Raw genomic sequence first — 25,327 nt, 5'->3', positions numbered from 1 at the left:
TTTTACATCTGTGTTCACAAGGAAATTGGCCTGTAGTTTTCATTTTGGTTTGTCGCTATCCAGTTTTAGAATCAGGATAATAATGATTTTTCTGATTGAGTTTGATAACATTCCTTGAGAAGCATTAATGTTAGTTCTTTAATGATCTAGTAGAAGTCAGTTATAAATCTTTCTATTCATGGGGTTTCTATATTTGGAGATTCCTTATTACTGCTTCAAACTCATTTACAGATCTAAGAGTTTATATCCTTTTGATTCAATTTATAAGCCATATTCATTTAAAATTTAATGCATGTGTTCAAGAGTTTCCAATTTATTAGTAAGCAAGCTTTTGAAGTATTTTGTAAGAATCCTCTGACTTCATTGGTGTTTTCATTTCTAATTTTATTAACTTAGTTTTCTTCCTCTTTTTTGTTAGTTTGTCTCAGAGCTAGTTGTCTCAATCTTGTTCACCTTTCAAAGAACTAGCTTTTTGTTTCAATGTTTCTTTCTATTGTGGTTTAGTCATTAATTTCTGACCTAGTCTTTATTATTAGTCTTCATTATTTCTATTCATCTACTAATTTTGGATTTGGGCTTGTTCTTCTTTTTTCTAAGAGCTCATTATGCTGTTATTGATATCTTTCTGATTTTTAAATGAAGTCATTCATAGCTGTAAATGGCCCACTCACGACTTCCTTTCTTTGTTCTCTAATCTTGGCATTTTAGTTATAATATGATATGGATTAAAAAAGGGAAGTAAAAAGGAAGATAAAAGGGAGACGAGAAGGAAATAAATTAATTTCATTTGGAGTTCATTTATTTCTATATGGTTAATTCGTATCCAAATTGTTAATTATATCATTGAGTTTTGTTTGTACTGGCTCAGCAACTTGGTTTTGTTTAATTTTTCATTAACAAAAGTGCTTGATTATCATTGACCCAGAGTCCCATTTTGTGTCCCAACACACTTTTTTAAGTCTATCATTGGTGTGTATTTAGAATGGACTTTCCTGTGTGAACGTACTATACATCTTGTGTGGTATCTCAATTGGCTTTTTAATGTCAGTGAGGGCCAAATCAGTTTTTATTCTTATTCCATTTTTGATACCTACTACTCTGATATTTTCACTTCAGTTGATTTGGGGCTATTTTGATTTTGATTGTCTCAATTTGGGTACCATTTAGGTTTGGCTTGAAATTAATTTAATGATGCAGCAATAATATCAGCATTGAAAGTGTACATATCAGAGGGGAAGAAAGCTGACGCCAGTGACACTTTAGTGCCAAAAGTGACATTACATTTTTAATCAGTTCCCCACTGGATACATCTATCAATGCGCTGTGATCTGCTCCGGATCCTACTCCACCCATCTTGAGAGTTTCACCTAACTCCTCCTCCTTTCCAGTCAGCAGACATTTTACTGAGTTCCTCCTCCTTTCCAGTCAGCAGACATTTTACTGAGTTCCTGTAATATGTCAGGTACTTTTCTGGCATTCATGATAGCACACAAATCCTAAAATTCTCAGCTCTTGTAGGACCTCCATTAGAGATTATTTTTAATAATATCTTGGATCAACTACAATTTTGATCATCACTAGAACAGTAAATAAAGTTACAGTTCTTGGATTGGGTGTCATGCACAGTTAAGGCAGAAGTATGATGATGAATGCAGTATCTGCCTTTATCATTTTTTCAACCCAGGAACTGTATTTTTAAAAACAAGTTTTATTTCTCTCATCACAACCTGGAAAACTACCAGGTTCATGATGACATCTTTCACTACATTTTCTATGACAAATTGATACTGGCTGAAGACTATTAGTTATTTTAAGGCTAAGGTTATAGACTTAATGTTAAGCCAGGAGAAGATTAACTATGTATTTTACTCTTTTATAATCAAAGGTGTCAGTTTTAGAAGACTGTATAAGCTTTCCAGCTTGGAAAACAAAGTTAAACTGAGCATGAGAGTAAAGCATACTGTTGATTTAAATCTCAGTATCACACGTTAAAACACAGTAGTCAGAGACAGGGTTCATTTTTAATTAGGTGGATTAGAGTTTCTCTCATTAATTAGGTAGGTGAGTAAGATTGACTGTTTTTAAAGGTAGTTGTATTTATTTTCATGGACTTCCTTATTTTGTTGATCTTTGGTTGTGATTAATGAATTTTTGAGCAATGATGACTAGGTTAATTTGAGTTTGTTATTCACATACCAAGGCCTAACAGAGGGAGCACTAAACTGAAGGTAGTGAAATGTATTCTCTACCCAGGCTCAATATGTCCTTTCAATGCATTTTGAGTTTCTTCCTACTTTGTCAAGATAATGTGGGTTAATGCATGGCAAGTAAAAGTCCCTAAAATGAGAAGATTGTAAAAACAAATAAAAATAGTGATTTTTTTAAAAATCTCATTTATCTGGGAATAATATCTGCTGTTCCTAAACAACATTTCAATGGAAATATAGATACTACTGGTAGAAGAGCAGCAGTTCTTTTCATTTCATTTAATAACAATAACAATAAATAATAATAATGGACATTCAAGTAGCAATTTCCAAGTTTGTGAGCACCTTCTCATTATTATCTCCTCATATTCTTACAAAAGCCTCGTGTATGAGACCATGTCTATGTGACATCATGATAAACAGACATCACAATCTCCTGGAATTTAAGAGCAGTTGGATACATCTATCTTATTCTGCAAAGCGGATGCCAGATTAGATTATATGCAGGCAGTTATTCTGCCATTCTTACCTTACCTCTAAATGTGCTTCAGAAGTAACCCAGTTCTGGAGCACATACTTTGGTGTTCTTATTTTCCATTTACCTTCAAAATCCCTTTGTCAGATTGTTTGCTCCTTAAATCTTATTCCTGAATATCAAGCCCCACTTTTATTGAAGGTTAGCAGAACAGCAAAGGATCTGATTTCCTTTTTTATTTAGGAAAGGAGTATAAATAGGCTAAGATCCCAGTGAATGTCTTTTAGGAATTTAAATGTAACTCACATTTTGTTTTATCCAAAATATGAATGGCTTTTTGTTTTGTATCAAAAAATTAGACTCAGCTGTTAAAACTATTTCATTATGTAGGTCCAGAGAAATTATGTTATCTGAGTCACTTCTACTTTTCCTAAAGAATCCATATGGCAAAAGGCAGGTGGTAGTTGATGCTTACTCCACATCTCTGAATTATTCATAAATTTGATGATGCTTGTTTGCATTCCAAGCTGATTCATTGTCAGCAAAGGGATAAATCATGGTGAATTGGCTGAGTTTCAGTGCAGTGTTCTGTTTAATTGTTTAATTGTAAGCATCTTCTCTGGATACACATAGGCATATGCTTTATCACATTGCCATTTCTGTGAGGATATACATTTTAATTCCAAGAGAGATTTCCTACTACAGGAATGAACATCTGTCCATAATTTGGACTCAGCCATTGGGACTTCTCCCATTGGAAAGTGGTGATCAATTGGGACTGAAGTGGGAGATGGCAGCCTTAATTGAATGTCTTCAAGGCCAAGCCACTCTATAGGTGTGCAAATGAAGAGCACTGCTAACATGGAGAATGATAACAATATATGCCAAGACTTTCCATTCACAACATTCTGGACAAACAAAATTCAGAGGCAGGCAGAAGTTAGCTTTCCAATCATGTTTTGGCTGATTTAGTTTGTTAGTCCCATATTTATTGAGTATTGGTTAGCATGTAAAGGTGTTCTCAAACTCTAGCTGGAAGCATTAATTGTTCTGTCACATTTTATCATCATTTCTCAGTTTCTCTTCTACCTCCCTTCACACACACACACCCACACACACACACACACACACACACACACACACACACACACACACACACCACCACCATCACCACCACCACCACCACCACCACCACCACCACAAAAATCGCAAGCCTAGAAATACAGAAATCAGAGGTCAAAACTCCACTCAGAACAAGTTGTCATTTTAAACCTTTACTCCTAAAAGGCACAGTTAATATGGGTGGTAGATAATTGGCATGCAATACTATGTTAATACTAATTTTTTTATTTTACTAAAATATGCTAGTACCACAGTTAGAACTCAGGACCTCACTCTTTCTTAGCTTGCTTGCTTAGCTGGAGTCATGCTTCCAGTCCAGCTTTTTGCCAGTTTAATTGGAGATAGAGTTTCACACACTTTTCTGCCCTAGCTAGCTTTGAACTGTGATCTTCTGCTCTAATAGTAGACAGGTTTTACAGGTGTGATCCTGTAAATCCTGGTGGTTGGCCAGGATATAGCATTTCTATAATTTAAGTTGTTTTTATTTTCTTTGAATTTTGTCGATAACATATGGCTGTTCTGAAAACGAAAGTTACTTGGAACACATTTCCTTACCATTGGCTCTGTGACAGAAGGAACACATTTCAGTGATTACTACAATTCTAAAACCATAATGTCCTTAAAATACTGTCACTATACCAGTGACATTTTCCAGTTTTGTCTTTGTTTAGAAATTTAATTATCGGAAGTGGCGCTGTAGCTCAAGTGGTAGAGCTCTCGCCTTGAGCTGAAGAGCTGAGGGACAGCGCCCAGGCCCAGAGTTCAAGTCCCATGACCGACAAAAAAATAAAAAAATAAAAAAAAGAAATTTAATTATGTTTATTCTTTTTGACTATCCAATGGAAAAACACAAAAAGTTAGAATATTTGAATGAAATTGCCTTGGATTCTTTCCAAATTCTTTACACAAATATTTCTGTAAATCTTCATAAATACCAAAAAGAACTATTAGCCAAGGGATAAATGAAATTGAACTACCAAAAGTAGGATATTTGATGAAATACACATGAACATATCCATGTGTGTGCATGCCTACGCATGCACACACACACACACACACACACACACACACACTAATAGTAAGCATGAAGTTTATTTTAGATTAGTATCATCTCTTCTGATAAGTATGGTATTAGTAGGTTATTAAAGGATATGTTAGCATGTTTTTCACTTTGGGGTTTCATTGCACAAGCTGCGTAGAAGCAAAGTATCATGTTCTAACTGGAACAAAAACATTGAGAAAGGGGAAGGGGAAGGGGATGCTGCAAAAACTGGAGCCAGACAGTTTGAGCTGGCACTGTGGGTAATGACAAGAAGAGGTGGACCAATGTAAGGGAGGAGCACTCCAGGGGAAATTGCTTTCAGGCAGAGAAAGTCTCAGTTCTCTGTCAAGGCCATTTAGGAACTCTCATTTGACTGCATAGTTATAAGCTTAATGTTCTCACAAACTTCATATTCTTTTATGAAGGAGGCACAGGAATAGCTGTCAGTGTTATCTGAGTTTTACTACATACATCCCTCCTCACCCCCAAGATTTGTCTCTCTTTTTCTCCCCTTCATCTTTGGAATAGGATATAAGTACTGGTAAAATAACATCCTGGGTTTTTATTTTATTTTTTTAGCTTCCTGAGGAAAAAATAGAAGTGAACCTGCTCCAGTAGAATTCAAAGATGATGCATGTGAAGTCAAAGCACTTCCAAATATTCTAAGAGTATATCAAGAACAAAGAAAAGTTTACTGAAAGCCGCTGCCTATTTGTAGAATGTGCTTAGAGGAACTCCATTTGTGCTCAATTAATGAAGGGATGGGACAATCTTTATAAATCCTCCTGAGGGTTTGTTTGAAGTACAATGACTTAATTGATATGAAGTGATCAATCTAACAAATTTTAAATACAAATAATCATTTTAAACTATGAGAATGACCTTCAGGAATGAGCTAAATTGAATGGGCACAAAGGTAGCTATCTGACTTCTAGGATGTCTCAAATTCATTATTCCCAAATCAGTTCTGTCTCATTAATTTTAGGGTTTACTATTACTAAGAAGCAATCAAAACCCATTTTAAAACTGCTAGACAGTTTCTACTCTAGAATTCCCTGCCAATTCAGTCCCCCAAGTTAGAGACAAAATTGGGAGAAATATTAAAGTAAAACATAGCCATGCAGACGTTCTTAGAAATGCTTATAAAGAGCATGGATAACCAATATGATCTTATTCTCTGCATTGATTTCAATCTCTCCTTTCAGGAAACCTGATACTAGAGTAAAAAGAAGTTCACAAACGATACCTTTCTTTACTCTACAAATTCTTTGGCAGATACCCATTGAGGAAGGAATTGTCCAGAAATTGAAACAAAGAATTTAGTGCAAAAGTAGATACTTGCTAACTTTTCTTTGGTGATAACTCAGTCCCAACAGATTAGGAAAACTAGTCATATGTATTTTAAGTCCTAAGTGCAAAAGTGACAACAAGAAGTTAATGAGGACCTTATAATCTTTGGCTAAACATGTGCTGGACAATTAAGTAACAATGCAGGCAGTATTCAAGTAAGGAACCTCTAAGAGGCAGAGCCAATAAAAGGTTAGATCTGAAAACTTAGTAGGCCAGGTGTATTTGAATAAATGGCTATAATGTGAATCATTTCTGGGAGAAATATGTATAGACAATTGAGGAGTTTTTTTGAGATTGATTGTGGTTTCTTAGTTTGAGACTACTGAGAAGTTGGAGCATACAGAGTGGAGTCAGACTGAAGACTGTAATTCTTATAGGTCAAGACCCCACAACCTTGGGGCTGGGAAGGTGGCTCAGTGGTAGAGCACTTGCCTTGCATGCTTGAGGCCCTGGGTTCGATTCCTCAGCACCACATAAGAAAAAAAAAGCCGGAAGTATCACTGTGGCTCAAGTGGTAGAGTGCTAGCCTTGAGCTGAAGAGCTGAGGGACAGCGCCCAGGCCCAGAGTTCAGGCCCCACGACCGGACCCCCCCAAAAAAAGACTCCACAACCTGAATGTCTACAAGAAGCCAGACAAGTTATCTATATAAAAGAGGTTCTAGACACTGGCAAGAATGATTGACAATGGTCAACATGTGCCCTCTAAAAGAAAGCCATTAATCAACTCCCAAAGAGTCATTCATTGCCCATGGCAAAGACTTCTTATTTTTCAGGAAAAGAAATGAATATCTGAATGGTTATATGTAATATCTGAATTTTTAAAGCCTAAGCAAGTCAAATAAAATATGTGTAGAGACTGATTTCAGTCCACAACACCACTGCCAAAACTGGGTAAGAGGTCAGACTTTCTCAGTCAACCCAGAGGCAGGGTGAACATCCTGGGAATGTTCTCATACTGCTGTCTTTAATTGATGTTGAAAAAAGACCACCAGATTCCTTCAGATTCCAGGAAGCCTTTCTTCTTTTCCTTCAATTAGGACCTGGGGGGAGATTCAAATAAGAGTAGGATGTGGAGACTGATAAAACGGATCCATAGGTGTATTTCTAGCATGCCTGGCTAGAAGCACTAATTGTAGCTCTACCGTGTTAACATGCTCCCTTTTCTCTTAAACATGCCCTTGTCTGCTTGCTTCTAGCTGCAACTCACTTTTAATTGCCCATAAAATTGAACAGTGTTGATTGGGTAACTTGTTTGGTTGGTTTGGTTTTTGCTTGGTTTGCTTAATAGGATATTCTGGGATTTATAATGTGGTCAGGAAAATTATAATTCCTGCCCCTAGAGTCAGAAGACTTGGTCCAAGTCCTGATGCTGTTACTTCCTGGCCTTGTATAAATTACAAGCCTTCTTTATCATGACAACCTCTTCCTCACTCATGAGTTTTGAACTCAGAGCCTGGGCCCTGTCCCTGAGCTCTTTATGCTCAAGGCTAGCACTGTACCATTTTGAGCCACAGTTCCACTTCCAGTTTTTGAGTGGCTAATTGGAGATAAAAGTTTTAAGGGGACTTTTCTGCCCATGCTGGCTTTGAACCATGAGCCTCAGATCTCAACCTTCTGGAAGTAGTTACAATAGATAGGTGAAAATAGAATCAGGTAACTTGAGAGGATGAGTGGGGTAAGGAGGTTTGGGGACCGTTGGAAGGAATGATGTATTCATAAACTGCCAGGTTGTATAACTAAAGATAATAAAAATATTTTTAAAATAGTAGTATAGTCTTAGGAGAAAGAAAATCCAGTTACAATATGGATTTAGCAAGTCCCAAACTGTATGGAGAGGTAGGAGGAAGAAAAGGCAGGTCGTAAGATAGGAGGAGAAAGGCCATGAATACAGGTACTTTGTCTGTTTATATTCTTGTCAAGCAAATGTATTTGATATAGGTGTATGCCTGTTCTCCAGACACACAGATAATATTCTAAGGTGAATAAGATCCCACATGTCTATCTTTCTGCATCATCAATCAGCAAGGTTATTTTACAGCATAACAACATTAATACCTAGTTTAATTTAAATAAACATGATGATATTGAGCAACACATAAAAATTCACATAAATTTTTAAAGATTCTGTATGACGCATACACACAAAAGATATCTTTGGCACAGATATAGCCACAAACTTCCAAGGGAGAATGAAACATTTATATTCTTTTCCTAAAGAATTCCTCAAACTGAAAAGTTTGACATATAGTAGGTATGCTTGAATTTAGTTTTTGCAACAGGTAAATGTTATTAACTGAAGTTCAAAAAGTTAAGAAATGTCCCTTGTTTCATTGTTAGTTACTAATGATTTTATAATTTAAATTCAGGATTCTTTGGTTTCAAAACTTGAAACCTTTATGTTATAGAAGAAAGTAAGTGAGCTCTAGTCAAATATGAAGAAGGAATTGTTCAATCATATGAAATATGAAAAAGTTACAGGTAGTTGAGAACTAAAAGGCAAGCTTGGCATTTAGCCATTAGAAACCATTGAAGCCAGACTAAAACACATTGAATAGTGAGTTCGGACTACAATGACACAAGGCCATTATATCATTATAACATTAACCATTCTAGTGGTTAAAATTAAGGAAAATAAACAAAATATGAAATATTAAATGCTAACATTGGAAATAGCTGCTGAACACATAAACACACTTTTTATTCTGGGATTCATCAATTTTATTTTCTGGGATATAACCAAGAGATGTATTCTATAGAAGACAACACTATCTATAAAGTGTTAACTGCAGCTTTCTAAATGATAACCCCAAACTTTAAGCTTCTCAAATGCCTGCCAGAAGTAGAAAACAAAATACTGTGTGAAAATGAAAGGAGTGAAATATTTATACATGCAATAGCATGTGAATCTCAAAAGTATGGGTTAAGTGAAATACGCCATGAAAGAAACAGGGCCACTGTGTTTCCATTTATCTGAAATTCAAGAAGAGGAAAAGCTAGTTGATAATGATACAAATACAGATGGTGATTACTTTAGGTTACAAGGGTATTACCTGGGAAGTGTCATAAATGAAACTTACAAGGTATTGGAAATATTCTGTGTCATGATCTTGATTGTGGCAGCATGGGTCTATATATTTTAGAAACTTCATAGTCTATGAATACGTATCCCACTATGTATACATATATACATATATATCCCAAATTAAGGAATAAAATGGACATTTTTAAGTATTCTGAGATGGTAAATGAGGACAAAGCAATAGGAGAAAAGATATTTTGTAAATGAAAGAATCAGACAGGAAGTCCAACACCTAGGTAACATGAGGTCTAGAATGTCAGAAAAGAAAAAGAAAATAGAAGAGAAGATACTGATAAAAATAATTTCAAGAATTGAATAATATAATTCAGAAAATCTCCTCAAATGCTTAGCACAAGAAACATAAGGTATATTATTATGAAGACATTTCAGAATACCATGAACAAAAAGAAGACATAAGAATTTCTATAGGACCCTGACCTTTAAGATTCTATGTTAGGAATCAGAATGGTGTTAAGGTTTTTAAAAGTAATTCTGGAAGATTATCATGATGCTAGAATTATAACCATATAATTTTATCCACAAATCTATTCCTTGCTAAGCTACAACTCAACTGATGAAAACTTAAAAATATTTTAAGTCATACAAAGCCTCAAAAGAATTACCTTAAAAGCTGGGTGCTGGTGGCTCATGCCTATAAATCTAGCTCCATGGCAGGTGAGATCTGAGTATGGTAGTTTGAAGACAGCCTGGGAAGGAAAGTGCATGACATTTTTTAAATTTTTATTTTATTTTAAAGATGCTGTACAGAGGGGTTACAGTTACATGAGTAAGGTAATGAGTACATTTATTGCTCATAGTATTCTTACCTCCACTTAAACACAAAAAGTCAAGAGGGATCTATGTTTCTTTGGGCCTGGCTTACTTTTAAGTGAAGTAAGCCAGGCCCAACGAAACATAGGTTCCATGGTTTTCCTTATTTGCAATAACTAGTACATGTCTAGGACAAGCAAAAAAGGTCAAAAGCTTATTTGACCATATAAGATGATGTTAAGTGAAATGCACCCCAAGGGACACAGTGTGTTTTTCTTGCTTGCTATTGTTTTTAACATACTTATAATGCACTATATGATTCTCTTGTTTCTTTTGTATGTTCTTCCCCCTGGTGTAACCCCTATTTTCACTGTATCTGATTCCGGTGTCCTGCATCGTGTATATATATTTTTATAATTTGGGGAGGGGAAGGGATATAACAAAATGCTTAAATAAGGTTGACCCATTGTAACAATGAGATGTACAAGACACTATGTTGAAAACAAACTTTACAATTTTGGGGGGTAGGGAGGGAGAAGTTGGGGAGGTGAGGAAGAAAGGGATGGTAGGGAATAAAAGAGAAGGAGGTAACAATACTCCATAGGAAATGTACTCATTACTCATGTAACTGTAACCCCTCTGTACAGTATCTTTACAATAATATATATATATATATATATATATATGGATATGGAAAAGAAAAAAAAGTCAAGTGGAGGTGTTCCTCTGGTAATAGAGCCATAGCCTTGAGCAAGAAAGATTAGGGACAGTGCCCAGTCCTTAATTCTAGCCTTGGGAAGGGCATACCCAAACACCTGAACAGGTGTGCATGCGTGAGCATGTGCAGGCGTGCGCACACACACACACACACACACACACACACACACACACACAGAGAGAAAAGATTTATCTTGATATATGTATCTCAGAAAGCTAAAAGAAATGCAGTTCAGTAAGAGGAAGGAAATGGGGAACATGTGGAACCCTGGGACTAAATGAATATGAATAACAAAGGAGAAATGCTTGTGGGAATGTAAGTTGACTCTCAGCTGCACACAGACTTAGGTGACCAATCTTGTAAAAATCTAGCTGGATTGAAGTCATATTATTGACTTGTTTCAAAAGATGTGTAATAAGTCATCCCTATTGCTTTGTGTCTGTGGTGGCAGATCAGGGGAGGGGAGTGATAGCACAGAATTCTCATCGTGAGAGGATGGGAGCACAGTACCACGTTCCCTTTGGAAAACCTACCCAAAGACATAAAGACATCCTACGCACCCTCACATCCTACTTCTAATGTTAACACATGGGTCTTAGGGAAGATTTTTATGATCCAAACTATAGCATAATATTACATTGTAACTTTGGTGATCATTACTTCTTTCAAATAGACCCTAAGAATTAAAATCATATTTTATTCTACTCATTCGTCACTCAAAAAATACCATTTCACTTAAGCTAATACAATTTCTGCTTATTTAAAACTAAAGCGATGAGTAATTGGTAGGTAGTTAAGAATTTATTTTTATATTTTTATATATTATTTTATATTATATATATTATATTATATTATATATTATTTTATATATCATATTATTATATTTTATATATTATTTTTATATTTTTATATTTTTTTGATCCATTCAATGAAATTCTATGCCTCCATCAGAAAGAATGACTTCGCCCCATTTGTTAGAATGGGAAGACTTGGAAAAAACTATATTAGATGAAGTAAGCCAGGCCCAAAGAAACAGGTCCCATGTTTCCCTTATTTACAATAACTAGTGAAAGTCTAGGACAAGCAGAAAAAGTCAAAGCTATGTACATATGACCATATAAGATGATGCCAAGTGAAATGAACCCCAAGATAGGGAGACAACTTGTTTTTTATTTTCTCGCTATTGTTTTTAAATATCTAAAATGTAATATGTGATTTTTTTCTCTTGTATGTTCTTCCCCCATGGTATAACCCCTGTTTTCACTGTATTTGATTCTGATGCCCTGCATCTTGTATATACATTTTTCTAATTTGGTGAGGGGAGAGAAAATAACAAAATGCTGAAACAAGGATATAGGTTGACCCATTGTTACAATGAGACGTACAAGACACTATGTTGAACATGAACTTTACAACTTGGGGGAATGAGGGGGGAGTTTGGGAGGTAGAGAGGAAAGCGATGGTAGGGGAAAAACAAAGGAGGAGGTAACAATGCTCCATAGGAAATGTACTCATTACCTTACTCATGTAACTGTAACCCCTCTGTACACTATTCTTACAATAAGAAGGCATAAAAAAGAATTTGTTTTTAAAGAAAATAGCTTTTAATGGTGCTAGTAAAATCAAAACAGGTTTCCAATTTCAAACCAAAATTCTAAGTTATAGATTTGAAAATACTAACAAATGAGTTGGTATCCTGTACAGAAAGAATGTTTGTTCAACAATCATTCATTACATTCTCACTAAATCTTATCCAATCCATTTTTAGTGGAATATCAACAAATAGAATCAGCAAGAAAGCTAAAATGTAGATATCAATGGAAGCTTCCACACGTCCTAATTTTAGTCCAAGTTTCATTACTTAGGAGAATTAAACATTTTTCTTTGTGATTTGAACTCAGGATATATTGTGCCCAAGTCTCCTCTGAAATGTCTACTGTTAAAACTGTGGAGTGGACCTCATGTAAACTTTACATTAATTTTTGTTGGTGTTTTTGTTGGTTGTGGAGCTTTGAAATTGGGGCCTGGGCACTGTTCCTGAGCATTTTTGCTCAAGGCTACCACATTGAGCCATAGGTCCACTTCTGGTTTGGAGGTGGTTAACTGGAGTCTCATAGACTTTTCTGCCTTGAGCTAACTTCAAACTGCAATTGTCATTGCTCAGCCTCCTGAGTAGCTAGGATTATAGGCATGAGCCACCAGAGCTCAGGTTTATATTAGGTGTTGTGTGTGTGTGTGTGTGTGTGTGTGTGTGTGTGTGTGTGTGTGTGTGTGTGTGTGTGTGTGTGTGTGTGTGTGTGCGTGCGTGTAGTTTGTGTGTTTGTGGGTTTTGGGGTTTTTTTTTTGTTTTCTGTTTTGTTTTTGTGCCAGACCTAGGGCTTAAACTCAGGGCCTGGGCACTGTCCCTGAGCTTCTTTTGCTCAAGGTTAGCACTCTACCACTTGAGACACACTGTCATTTCTGGTATTGAGAAATCAAACCCAGGGCTTCATGCATGCTAGGCAAGCACTCTACCACTAAGCCACATTCCCAGCCCAGTTTACATTAGTTTTTTTTTTTTTAGTATTTATTGTGAAAATACTGTATAGAGAAGTTACAATTACATGGGCAAGATAATGAGTACATTTCTTTTTTTTTTTTTTTTTTTTTTTTTTTTGGGTCCGGTCGTGGGGCCTGAACTCTGGGCCTGGGCACTGTCCCTCAGCTCTTCAGCTCAAGGCTAGCGCTCTACCACTTGAGCCACAGTGCCACTTCCGGCTTTTTTTCTTTTTGCTTATGTGGTGCTGGGGAATCGAACCCAGGGCCGCAGGCATGCAAGGCAAGCGCTCTACCACTGAGCCACCTTCCCAGCCCAATGAGTACATTTCTTATCAAGCATTGTTGCCTCCTCCTTTGTTTCCCCTACCTATCCCTTGCCATCTCCCAGCACCCCCCCACCCCACTCCCACCCCCACCCCCTACCCCTGGCCAAAGTTGTAAAGTTCGTTTTTTGACACAATGACTTGTACATCTCATTGTTGCAATGGATCCACCTGTATTCCTATTTAAATGATTTGTTTTGAAAACCGTTCCATCATTTTTAAGTAAGTTTTTATTGTGAAAATACTGTATAGAGGGGTAACAATCACATGAGCAGGTGTTTATATGACATATATTGAAAAGCAATTTTATGAAATTAATGTGTTTAAAAAATTATAATCCTTAGTAAAGATCTCCAGTCAGCTTTGACTGATTGTATAGAAATACTTGCATTAATAGGACTAGTTTTAAAAGTTATATGCAAATATTAATTCTATTTCCATATTTAAAGCACTACAGCTATTGCATTTTAACTGTTTTCTGGAAGCATCATGTAAATAGCAAAGAACAGAGGAAATTTTTTTTAAAAAGTGAGCCCAATGCAGGGTTTGTCATTGGTTATGCATGAGACTGAGTTTCTGTTTCCTTATCAATCACAAAGGGATAATAATAACCTTATAGGATTAAGAGAATTAAAACCAGAGTTAAGTGAAGCAAATGATCTACCAAAACTAAACACTGTAAGAACACCACAGTGCTGACTACTTTCTCCCCTACTTATTTGAGCTAAAATATTGCCAATATGAACAAAATACTTGGGGCTTCAGGACAATGCTCGAATTTGCCTGCTCTTTTTTTTAAAACAATTTTGAGAGTACTGGGTTTTCTTGAGGATGAAGCTCATTGTTAGTACAGTTTCTCTTTTTTGTTTTTTAATGGAGCTTCTCAAATATTGTGACTTTTGACATTCATCAACGTTATGTTGTTTCTTCACGAACAGTTCCACAAATGAAAACACCATTCAGACTGGTCAGTAGTTGAAAACTCACAAGAAGCTGTAACATTATAATAGGTGTGTTCCTTTAAAATGTAATTTTATTGACCTTCAAGTTATTTACCATATTGAAATATTAGTTTGCTCTTGTGGCTTGCTGTTCACACACCTAAATAGTTTCATGAAAATAATGGCACTTATTTATATTTTTTCAAAGCTTTTGTGTGTGTGTGTGTGTGTGTGTGTGAGAGAGAGAGAGAGAGAGAGAGAGAGAGAGAGAGAGATAGAGAGATAGAGAGAGAGAGAGAGAGAGAGAGAGAGAGAGAGAGGGAGGGAGGGGGAGAGAGAGACAGAGAGAGACAGAGAGAGAAAGTATGTAAAGGGGCCTTAACTCTGGGCCTCATGTTCTCACTGTGTTTTTTCACGGAAGGCTGGCACTCTGCCACTTGAGCTATGCTTCTACTTCTGGCCTTTTGGTGGCTAATTGGATATAGATTTGTCTTCCTGGACTGCCTTCAAACTAGTATCCTCAAATCTCAGCCTTTTGAATTTCTAGGATTACAGGCATGAACCACTTAAAATTATACTTACTAATAATTTTAACCTCCATAAAAATTTCATGAAGTCACAGGGATGTTTAGTAATTTTCTAAACTTCATAAAATATAGAAGTAATGGAATCAAAATTTAAACTAAGAATTCCAGCTTTCGAGTATTTTGTTTGCTTTGAGGGTAAAGTGACTATGAGATTTGAAAGTTGAGACTCTCCAGCCTATTCATTTCAGATATTCAAGTATCTTTAGCATGTTTTCATGACCTAGGTATCTACCAACACTGAGATGCAATCTGTATTTTGTGGCTTCACTGTCTTCTAAAGATCATATCTATTGGAAATGGTAAAATAGACTAGACAAATTCTACAGTTTTGGCTCTTTTCTGCATTCCATCATACAGTGAGCACTGCCGGCAGGATTCAGAGCAGAGACTGGCTGGGAAAGCAGTGCAATGAATGCCAGACAGGTGATTTCAACAAAATGTCTAAACTGGAAGGGGCCGGTGGTTCATGCCTATTACTGGTCCTAACCACTCAGGAACTGAGATCCCTTAGGATTGAGATTCAAAGCCAACCCAGGAAGAAAAGTCTGTGAGACTTTATTTCCAATTAACAAGCAAAAACCCGGGAATGGAGCTATGTCTCAGGTAATAGAGTGCTACCCTAGAGCAAAAAAGCTAAAGGGCTAAAGGACAGTGCCCAGGACTTGAGTTCAAGCCCCAGTATCAGTATGCACAAACACACATACACACACACACACACACACACACACACACACACACACACACACACACACACACACACACACACACACACACACACAGATAAATAATAACTACGATTAGTTTTTCTTTCCTCAAAGACTTACGATATCTGATAAAGCAAGTCAAGTTGTTCATATAATACCAAATTAACTTCCCCAATCCCTCATGGTCATGACTAAGTTCCTTAGTTTTTGCCAGCCAGCTAATTATATTATGAACTTCTACAACTCCTGAAGTAGCCAACAAAATAAATTAACTTTTTACTTAATTTGAAGTGAAAGCATTAATTAGCTATAAGACTGTGTCATTTGTTAGTAAACATTAATAGAACTTGATTTTCCCACAATTTTATTAGCATAATTAGTTGTACATGTGAGTTTCTTAGAGAGGAAAATGTTACAGAGTGAGCATAAGCAAGAAAGGGTGTAATTCTTATAGAAAATGTATTTAATTTTTTATACCATATAAATCTAGATAAGATATTTTATATCTTTTATTATTTCAAAGACATAGATTTTATTTTCTTGTCAATCAAGTTTCTGTTACATTACTTTAAACTAGTCCCATGAATTAGTTAAATAATTATTAAGTGTAATTAAAATACTTTCTGAAATCTGTAAGTAAACATACTATGTGGTATGCAAATGGTTACAAATAAATTAACTGAAGTATAATAAACTCCACAGAAAGTTCAAATAGTACAATTCTTTACAAAGACTAAGTCAAAGACCAACAAAATGGGTCTTTGCAATGGATATGGGTACTTACAAATGGGCAGGAATGGGCCAAAGAGTAGAAGAATGAAGTAGAAGAATGAAGAGGGGGAAGGAGGGAAACTGCAGGAAAGAATTCATTGTATATACCAGAGAATTGAGAAAAATAAGGGAAGGGATGGGTTGAAAGGGGGTGAAGATGTTGAAGGGATGACAAAAATCAAGATGCATTGCATATATAAACTGCTTTGTTAAATGGTAAAAAATAATTCAATACATATCCTTAAGAAAAGTGAGGGAAGGGATAGGAGGTGGATTAGAATTTTGAAAGAGGCAATGTTGATCAAGATACACTGTTTTCATAATCTGTTTTACTGAGCTGCAACTCCTTTGTGCAACTACTTACAGATAATAAAATCATTCACAAGAAAAAATACTTTCTGACATGTACAACAGGTGATACTTCTAATCCCAGCTGTTTGGGGAGAAACAGAAGAGACCAGCCCAGGCAAATACTTATTAAATTCTAATCTCAACAGGTAAATTTCCCCGGTAGTTCAGATCTGTCATTAAGTTTTAGTTAAGAGAATTGTGGTCTCAGGATATGACTCTGGGCCAAAAAAAAAAAAAAAAAAAAAAAACTACCAGAAAAATAAGCATAAAAATGTAGAATGCCTGAAATGGCAGAACACTGGTATAGCAAGTGCAGGATTCTGAATTGACATCCTAGTACTGCCAGTAAACAGTTTTCTGTTAACAAATATTAAGATTATTTAACGAACATCAAAGTAATAAAGTGGATTTTTAATGACAACAGATATTCTGTATCTGAAAATTATATAAAATAATATAATTTTCATAGAAATAAATGACACAGAATAGTGGACATTTTTTTAGTAGCTGAAAGAGATAGGAAAAGGAAAAAAATAGGAAGTAAGCTTGCTTCCACAGAATTCCTTAACTCAGTTACCAAAGAACTAAGAAACAAAACTTTGGAAATTTAAGTCCATATGCAAACCTTTCCCGCAACCTTTGTGATGTTCAAATCATCTTGACATTTCATCTGACCTTTGAACTTGGCCTTCCTCCCAATGATATGCTTGAGAGCCTTCTGCACAAACAGGAAGTACGTGGCCTTAGTGATGGTCCCAGTACATACACGCATCATTATAAGTGATTATTTTAAGACTTTTAAGTGGTTGAGAGCACAGGCTTTGAAGACAGTAAATTTGGCCCAAATCCTGGGACTGCTGTATCTTAGGTCTGTGACCTTATTGAATTTATTAAGTTTTAGTGAGCCTCAGTTTTGTCCTCTTAAAATGGAGCCAATGTTCTCAAAATTACAGAGGTTACTAAGAGAGAGGATGAAGTAATGCCTGTAGGGCATCTAACCAAGCCTTGAGCACATGTTAACCATCTGGTAAACTAGGAATAATTGTAGCAGTTGTAATGATAGTAATAGTTGTACTAGTACTGACAAAAATACCTTAGTACTTCTTTAGATGGATCTCACATACAAAAAGTTTTGCTGTTGGTGAATGACTCCTAGAGAACTGTATCTCAGAGAGAAAAAAACACTTCTTATAGAGAAGAAAAAACTTTTATAAAAATTTGGAAAAAAAATTAACTTAAAATCCAACTGTTATCTTTTACAAAATGACTTGTAAGTACATCTTTGAGAATGGCAGCTATTACAAACATTATACCAACAATATGCAGAGACAAGCTGTGCTATTTTGTTTTCAATGATAAATGATAACGTTTGATCGACTGACTTATTTAAAGCTCTGTGCTAACACAAATACCTTGCTTCTAACTATGCACACACTATCTTAAGGAACATGCTCATCTACAACTGCCTCTGGCTCAGTTATAACTCTGGACTTCATTTGTGCATATTTCACTTCCTATATCTGTTGAGAAAACAGAGGCACATTTAATCATTTAGCAGTAATACGTAGCACAAATAATATCTATTTTGTTTCCAACATCAGAGACAGGATCCACTGAGGACAAGACATGTATATAATACACCATTTGAAAATCGTAAATGTGATTGATTTTTGTACTGTATTTTCTCCATGACAACTACAAAACGAATAATAATTATACAAACCTGTCCAGACGAGTGTCTGTCATTCAATAGTTGCCAAAAACTACTATATTGCATAAAACATCTCTAGGACACACCTAAAATATTCAGAGGTGCATTTATCTTAGCTCTCAGGGTTCTTTCCCTTTAATACAACTATATATTTTATATAACAGCTCAAATATATATTATATACATATATGGAAGGGAAGAAGATTAAGGAGAAAAGGGCAGAGAGGGAGAGAGAGATACAGGGAAGGGGGAAATGAAAGCATGATATAAAAGTGAACACAATAAATTTTGTATCCTCTGACATGAAGACCCTGTGGAGGGACAGGTTAGCCAAATGTATTTAAAGTTTTCTGTATATTGTTGGGAGCAATGAACTGTTACGTGAAGTCAATGGAAATTACTATAATTAAGGAAGATGTCAGCAGTGAACGTTCAGATTTGGTATTGACAGAATATTCCTGATACTTATTAAGTATTCTCTTAGGAGATAGAGGAGAAATACAAATGAAAAAGATGGTAGCTGCAGGCGAGTGGGAGTAGTAAACACAGTATGTCATCATAGGTAATGAAGAAAGATATAAGAAGTTAAGCATGGCATCTTTCCAAGGGCTTTGTTCATCGGAACATGCTCCAGGCAGTCCCTACTGAGCAGTTAAGTAGGAAAAAATAAATACAACTGGTAGCCTTTACTTAAGCATTATGTTTCCACTTCTGTCTTCTGTTGAATTTCGTAGGGAAATATAGGTATCATCACTAAGTTCTATTGATTTTTTTTATTTTGTTCTCCAAGTAAGTTTTTATTTTTTATTGTGATCTTTTATATTTAATATATTGTTAAAGGTCTTCAGCTAGCTTTTAGTGTTTCTACTTGAAGAAAGTTTAAAAGTTGCTCAGAGAAAATGTTGATGAAAAGTTTAAACAAAAAGGTGTGTGTCACTGCAGACTGCATTCATATGAGGAGAAGTCCTGACACTAGTGAATGCCTGGCTCACTGCAGCATGACGCTGGTCACACACCAGTGTGTGAAGCTCCCTTGGTCTTCAGTGTCAGTTACTCACAATTTTCTACCAAAAGAGATATTGTAGGCATAGATGATTTGTAAGGAACCAAGCTAACTTAGCTGTAAACTTTTTGTGGGTTTATTTTTACTTAAAAATTGTGCTTTTCACCAGCCCCATTCCTCCTCTAATTATTTAGCTTATATCATTGAAATGTAAACTTAAAAAAGGCAGGGATACTAAAACATATTTCAGGTAGGTTACCTGAAAATTGGTACTTGCAACTTTTTTTTATAGTTCCCCAAATAATCCTCAATCTCTATTTAGAATCGGAGAGATAGACATCTTTCATGTCCAAGTTATACCTTCCATTCTAGTGGATGGCATTGATAGTTGCTTAATTATTTCAGATGAGTGATAGAAAGTACAATCTAGGCAGAGGAGAGAAATGCAAGCAGTAGGAGCAATAGAAAATACAAAATTAAAGGGTATGGTGTCAGAAAGGGAGAGATGGCATCAGAGATGCCTTGGAAAATTATCTTTTTTTCGTTTTTTCTTGTGAAAATACTGTACAGAGGGGTTACAGTTGCATGGGCAGGATAATGAGTACATTTCGTGTCAAGCATTGTAACCTCTTCCTTTGTTTCCCCTTCCCATTCCTTCCCATCCTCCCCCCACCCCTCACCCAATCTTCTTCCCCCCACACCAAAGTTAAAGTTCATTTTTCCACATAACGACTTGTTACATCTCATTGTTGCAATGGATCCACCTGTATCCCTATTTAAACGATTTGTTTTTCCCTTCCCCTCCACAAATTATACCAACCTCTTTTTTCATTTTTTTATTTCTTTCTTTATTTTTTATTGTGAAAATACTGTACAGAGGGATTAAAATTGCATGGGCAAGATAATGAGTACATTTCTTATCAAGCATTGTAGCCTCCTCCTTAGTTTCCCCTTCAAATCCCTTCCCATCCTTCTCCCCGTCCCCACCCAATCATCCCCGCTACTCCCCCCCCCCCGCACCAAAGTTGTAAAGTTCATTTTTCAACATAACGACTTGTACATCTCATCGTTGCAATGGGTCCACCTGTATCCCTATTTAAAAGCTATGTGCATATGACCATATAAGATGATGCTAAGTGAAATGAATCCCAAGATAGGGACACAAGAGGTTTTATCTTTCTTGCTGTTGTTTTTAATGTACTTATAATGTACTATGTGATTTTTTTATTTCTCTTGTATGTTCTTCTTCCATGGTATAACCCCTGTTTTCACTGCATTTGATTCTGGTGCCCTGCATCTTGTATATACATTTTTCTAATTTGGGAAGGGGAAGGAAAATAACAAAAAGCAGAAATAAGGATACAGTTTGGCCCATTGTAACAATGAGATGTACAAGACACTATGGTGAAAATGAACTTTACAACTATGGTGGGGGAGAATTGGGGACATGGGGAGGGAAGAGACAGTAGGGGAAAAAACAAAGGAGGAGGTAACAATGTTTAATAAGAGATGTACTCATTGCCTTACTCATGTAACTGTAACTCCTCTGTACAATATCTTTACAATAAAAATACATATTTTAAAAGAAAAAATTGTGCTTTTTCTCATCAAAACTAATATTTAAAATAACCTGTCCACTAATTTTGAAAGAAAATAGGAGGAAGCTTTTGAGGTCAAGAAAAGTCACCTGCACAGTAAAAAAAAGAAAAGAAAAGAAAAGTCACCTGACTTAGAACATGCACACACAGAACAGGCCAGGTCATCATGAGGATGATTTTTGCTCTAAACAGAGCACCATGAAGGTGGTAAAAGTATAGATAAAGATATCAAATAATAGTAGCAGAATCCAAATCATATTAAATACCCACTATATTCCTACTTTAAGCCTAGATAGAAGAAAAAGGACGTCCAAATTGAAACAAGAAATAGAAACACATATGACACTACACATCAGACATAGAACACTAATAAGACACTTAAGACATAAACAAGGTGGACTTTAACAACTTCCCTGGAAAACTGTTTTGTAAGACTTTCCTGGCTGTGGCACAGAAAAAGCTGGCACACTGAAGAAACTAAAGCAGATAAGGGGAGAGTCTAGGGAAACCCAGATGGCTAAAGAGTTTGCAGGGGGAAGAAAACTGAACACAAAGAAGTTGCTGGAGGTTAGCAGAACCTGCACCCCCCCACTTCAGCTGAGTATACATCAACCCATGTGCATAGAAAGCACTGGAAGCTGGAGGGTATCTAGAAGAAAGAGGGAAGCATCCCAGGTACAATGCCAAGAGTAGTACATACTCATATGTGTTACATAAAAAGAAACTCAAGATTCACACAATTTGGATAGAGAATATAGAGATGTTTTTGCCTTCATTGGGGGAAAATGAGCCTTAGAGTGAACACTATACTTCTGCCCAAGAAACTTTTTTTTTGCCTAAGAAATTTTTAACTGCAAGATTAAAAACTTCAGACAGCTTCCAGATACATCCTAGACCAATCTACAAAATATAGGAGTACAAGTATCCAACACTCAAAAAGAAATGTCTTTTATTCAAACATGCCTGACAAAAGAGGGAAATAAACATATAACCTGATGTTAAACTAAATGAACCCCAAGATAGGGACACAAGACGTTTTATCTTTGTTGCTGTTCTTTTTGATGTACTTATAATGTACTATATTTTTTGTTGTTTCTTTGTAATTTCTTCCCCCATGGTACAATCCCTGCTGTATTTGATTCTGGTGTCCTGTATCTTGTATATACATTTTTCTAATTTTGAGAGGGGAATGGAAATAACAAAATGTTGAAATAAGGATTCAGGATGACCCTTTATAATAATGAGATGTATAAGACACTATGTTGAAAATGAACTTTACAACTTTGGGGGGGGGCTGGAGGTGAGGGAGGAATTGGGGAGGAGGGAGGAAAGGGCTGGTAAGGGAAAAATAAAGGAGGTTGTAACAATACTCCATAGGAAATGGACTCATTACCTTGCTCATGTAACTGTAACCCCTCTGTACAGTATCTTTACAATAAAAATATATAAAGAAACAAAGGGAAATATGGTACAGAATTAGGATACTAATCAATAAATTACAACCTGAATGTTTTAGAAGGGATTTAAAATAATTATTATAGCTGAGTTCCAAATATTTAAAAAGATGCTAACCTGGAACTGGTGGGTCATATCTGGCATCTTCTCTACTCAGGAAGCTGAGATCTGAGGATTGTGGTTTACAACCAGCCTGTGCAGGAAAGTCAGTGAGACTCTCATCTCTAATTAATCACCTAAAAGCTAGAAATGGAGCTGTGGGTCAAGTGTTAGAGTGCTAGCCTTAAGCAAAAATGCTCAGGAATGCTGCCCAAGCCCTGAATTCAAGTCCCCAAAACACCAAAAAGAAGAAAAATATGTAAATATATAGATAATATCAATTCAGTTTTTACATGAAACCCATTGTGTGAGACGAGAAATACACTGAAGATTAAAGCAGATTAAGGACAATGGGAGAAAAATTAGCGAACTAGAAAGGACATCAATGTAACTTTCCAAAATGAAAATCTAAAAGAAGAGAAAAATCACATCCACAGAGCATTACTGAGCTATAGGAATGGCACAGGGTGAAAGAGGTTAATAGATATGTAATTGAGGTCAAAGATAATGTAGATGAAAAACTATCTGAAAAAATTAATTATATTTTTTCAAATTGATTGAAACTATAAGCCCACAGATTTATGAAGCTTGGTACCCCTCAAATGCCCACTATATTTCTAATTTAAGCCTAGATGGTGTGCAAAGGACATCCAAATTGAAAGAAGAAATAGAAAAATGTATGAGAGTAGACATCAGTCTTTGAACTTCAGTATGAAGACACTATTCCAAGGCACACAGATAAAATTGGTCAGAACTAGTGATACAGGGGAAAATCCTACAAGCAACAACTCTAAAAACAGAACAAAATAAAACTAACCATATTTCATTCATAGGAAGGAAGATAAGAGTTACAGCAGATGTCTTTTTGTCAAAAATAATGCAAATGAGGAGGTACTGCAGCAACATGTTTAAGCTCCCAGAGAAAAGTTATTTTAAGTTTCTTCAATGCCTTTCCAATGAAGGTTAAATAAAGATGTCATCAAATATACAAGCCCAAAGAAGTTATGGCTAGCAATAAAGTCATTCAGGCAGCAGGAAAATGGTTCCAGATGGAACTATGTTCCTATAAAAATCCACAAGGAACATCAGAAAACAGATAAACAAGAGAGTAATAGGAAATTTTTTCTTATTATCTAAGTATGTTTTAAGGGACATTAACTCTGAAACAAATGATAGCAATGTATAGTGAGGTTTGTAAGAATTGTACTTGTAAACCAAGAAAGAATAACTAAGGGAGAAGAAGCAATATTAAAGTGTGGTGTTGGCAGATAACACACTGTGAGAAGCAACACACTTTGCATACCCCTCATCACCAAAGAAACTAATTTTCTTTGTGTGTGTATGTGGGAGGGGGTACTGAGAATTGAACTCAGGTCCTCCCATTTGCTAGGCAAGTGTTCTACTACTTGATGCCTGCCTCCAGTCCTTTTGCTGTAGTTGGTTTGTCAAGACAGGGTTTCATGGTAACTTGGCTTTGAACCAAGTTACTTCTACCTCTGCCTCTTGCCTCCCAAGTAGTTTGGGTAATATGCTACCATACTCATCTGTTTCTAAGATAAGTCTTACATTAACTTTTGCCTGGGCTGGCTTCAAGTGACAATCCTCCTATTTCCACCTTCTGAATAGCTAGAATTACATTCATATGCCCAATGGAAAAAAATTTAATGCAGTTTTAGCAAATAAACATGATTTTGTATTACAATAGTGCAGTAGCTATCCTATACTTAACATTCCACACTTAATAAACTTACAATATAAGCAAATTGAAGTAGAAAAATGCTTTGATAATATTAATACAGAAATAGTATTTGACAAACTTGTTACCCCTGCCCTCATTTTCCCCACTTTCCTTCCTCCCATCCACCCCCACAGTTGTACTGATCATTTCCAACATATTGTCCTTTGTCAAGAAATGTACTTATTACCTTACTCACGTAACTCTAACTCCTTGACAATGAAAAAAATGATGTCATCAAAAGAGACTTCACTGTGAGAATTACTTCTGAGAAAAGGCTAGAGGTTGGTTGAAATAAAAATACAGATATTTAGGTAATGCCAGGATTTGACAATTCAAACTTACTTTTATCTTTTGTTATACATGTTGTTTTCTGGCAAAGGCTGCAGATGTAAAGCCAAAGATTCTGCTTCTCATTCTTCTCTTTCAATCAGCTTTGACCCACACTAAGAATTTTATTTTCAAGTCTATTTCCTATTTTATACTCCAGCTAAAATGAATGGATATTATGGGATTGTCTATCAGTGAGAACAATGCAGTTTACTTTGAGGATTTCCTCCTAATAATTAGAGAGCAACAGCATTATTCAGAGTTCCTTAGAAACACAAAATTTATAAACTTTGTCAATCTCAGAATTAATCATTTATTTTCCTTAGAGTTTTTAAAATAGTCATTATAAAGATGATGTACAGAGGGGTTACAGTTATCTTAGTCAGGTAAAGAGTACATTTCTTTTTGGACAATATC

General features: G+C 35.8%; 1 protein-coding gene and 1 long non-coding RNA gene across 7 annotated transcripts in view; one reads left to right on the top strand and one right to left on the bottom strand.

Annotated features, from left to right (window-relative positions):
* Positions 1–25,046, bottom strand: part of LOC138832894 (uncharacterized) — an 84,177-nt gene extending 59,131 nt beyond the window's left edge. For all 6 annotated transcript variants that reach the window (XR_011373735.1, XR_011373734.1, XR_011373732.1 and 3 more), the window contains exons 1-2: positions 24,926–25,046; positions 9,899–9,982 (exon numbers count right to left, since the gene is read on the bottom strand). This is a non-coding gene — a long non-coding RNA (uncharacterized lncRNA). The remainder of the gene's footprint in view (positions 1–9,898; positions 9,983–24,925) is intronic.
* Positions 1–25,327, top strand: part of Adgrv1 (adhesion G protein-coupled receptor V1) — a 469,087-nt gene that overhangs the window by 266,125 nt on the left and 177,635 nt on the right. The window lies entirely within an intron of this gene.

This window comes from Dipodomys merriami, unplaced genomic scaffold (assembly GCF_024711535.1).
Source record: "Dipodomys merriami isolate MVZ:Mamm:240054 unplaced genomic scaffold, mDipMer1.0.p SCAF_20, whole genome shotgun sequence".
Classification (NCBI taxonomy): domain Eukaryota; kingdom Metazoa; phylum Chordata; class Mammalia; order Rodentia; family Heteromyidae; genus Dipodomys; species Dipodomys merriami.
Note: the sequence above shows the minus strand (reverse complement) of the source record. Positions and strands in the feature narration are given on the sequence as shown.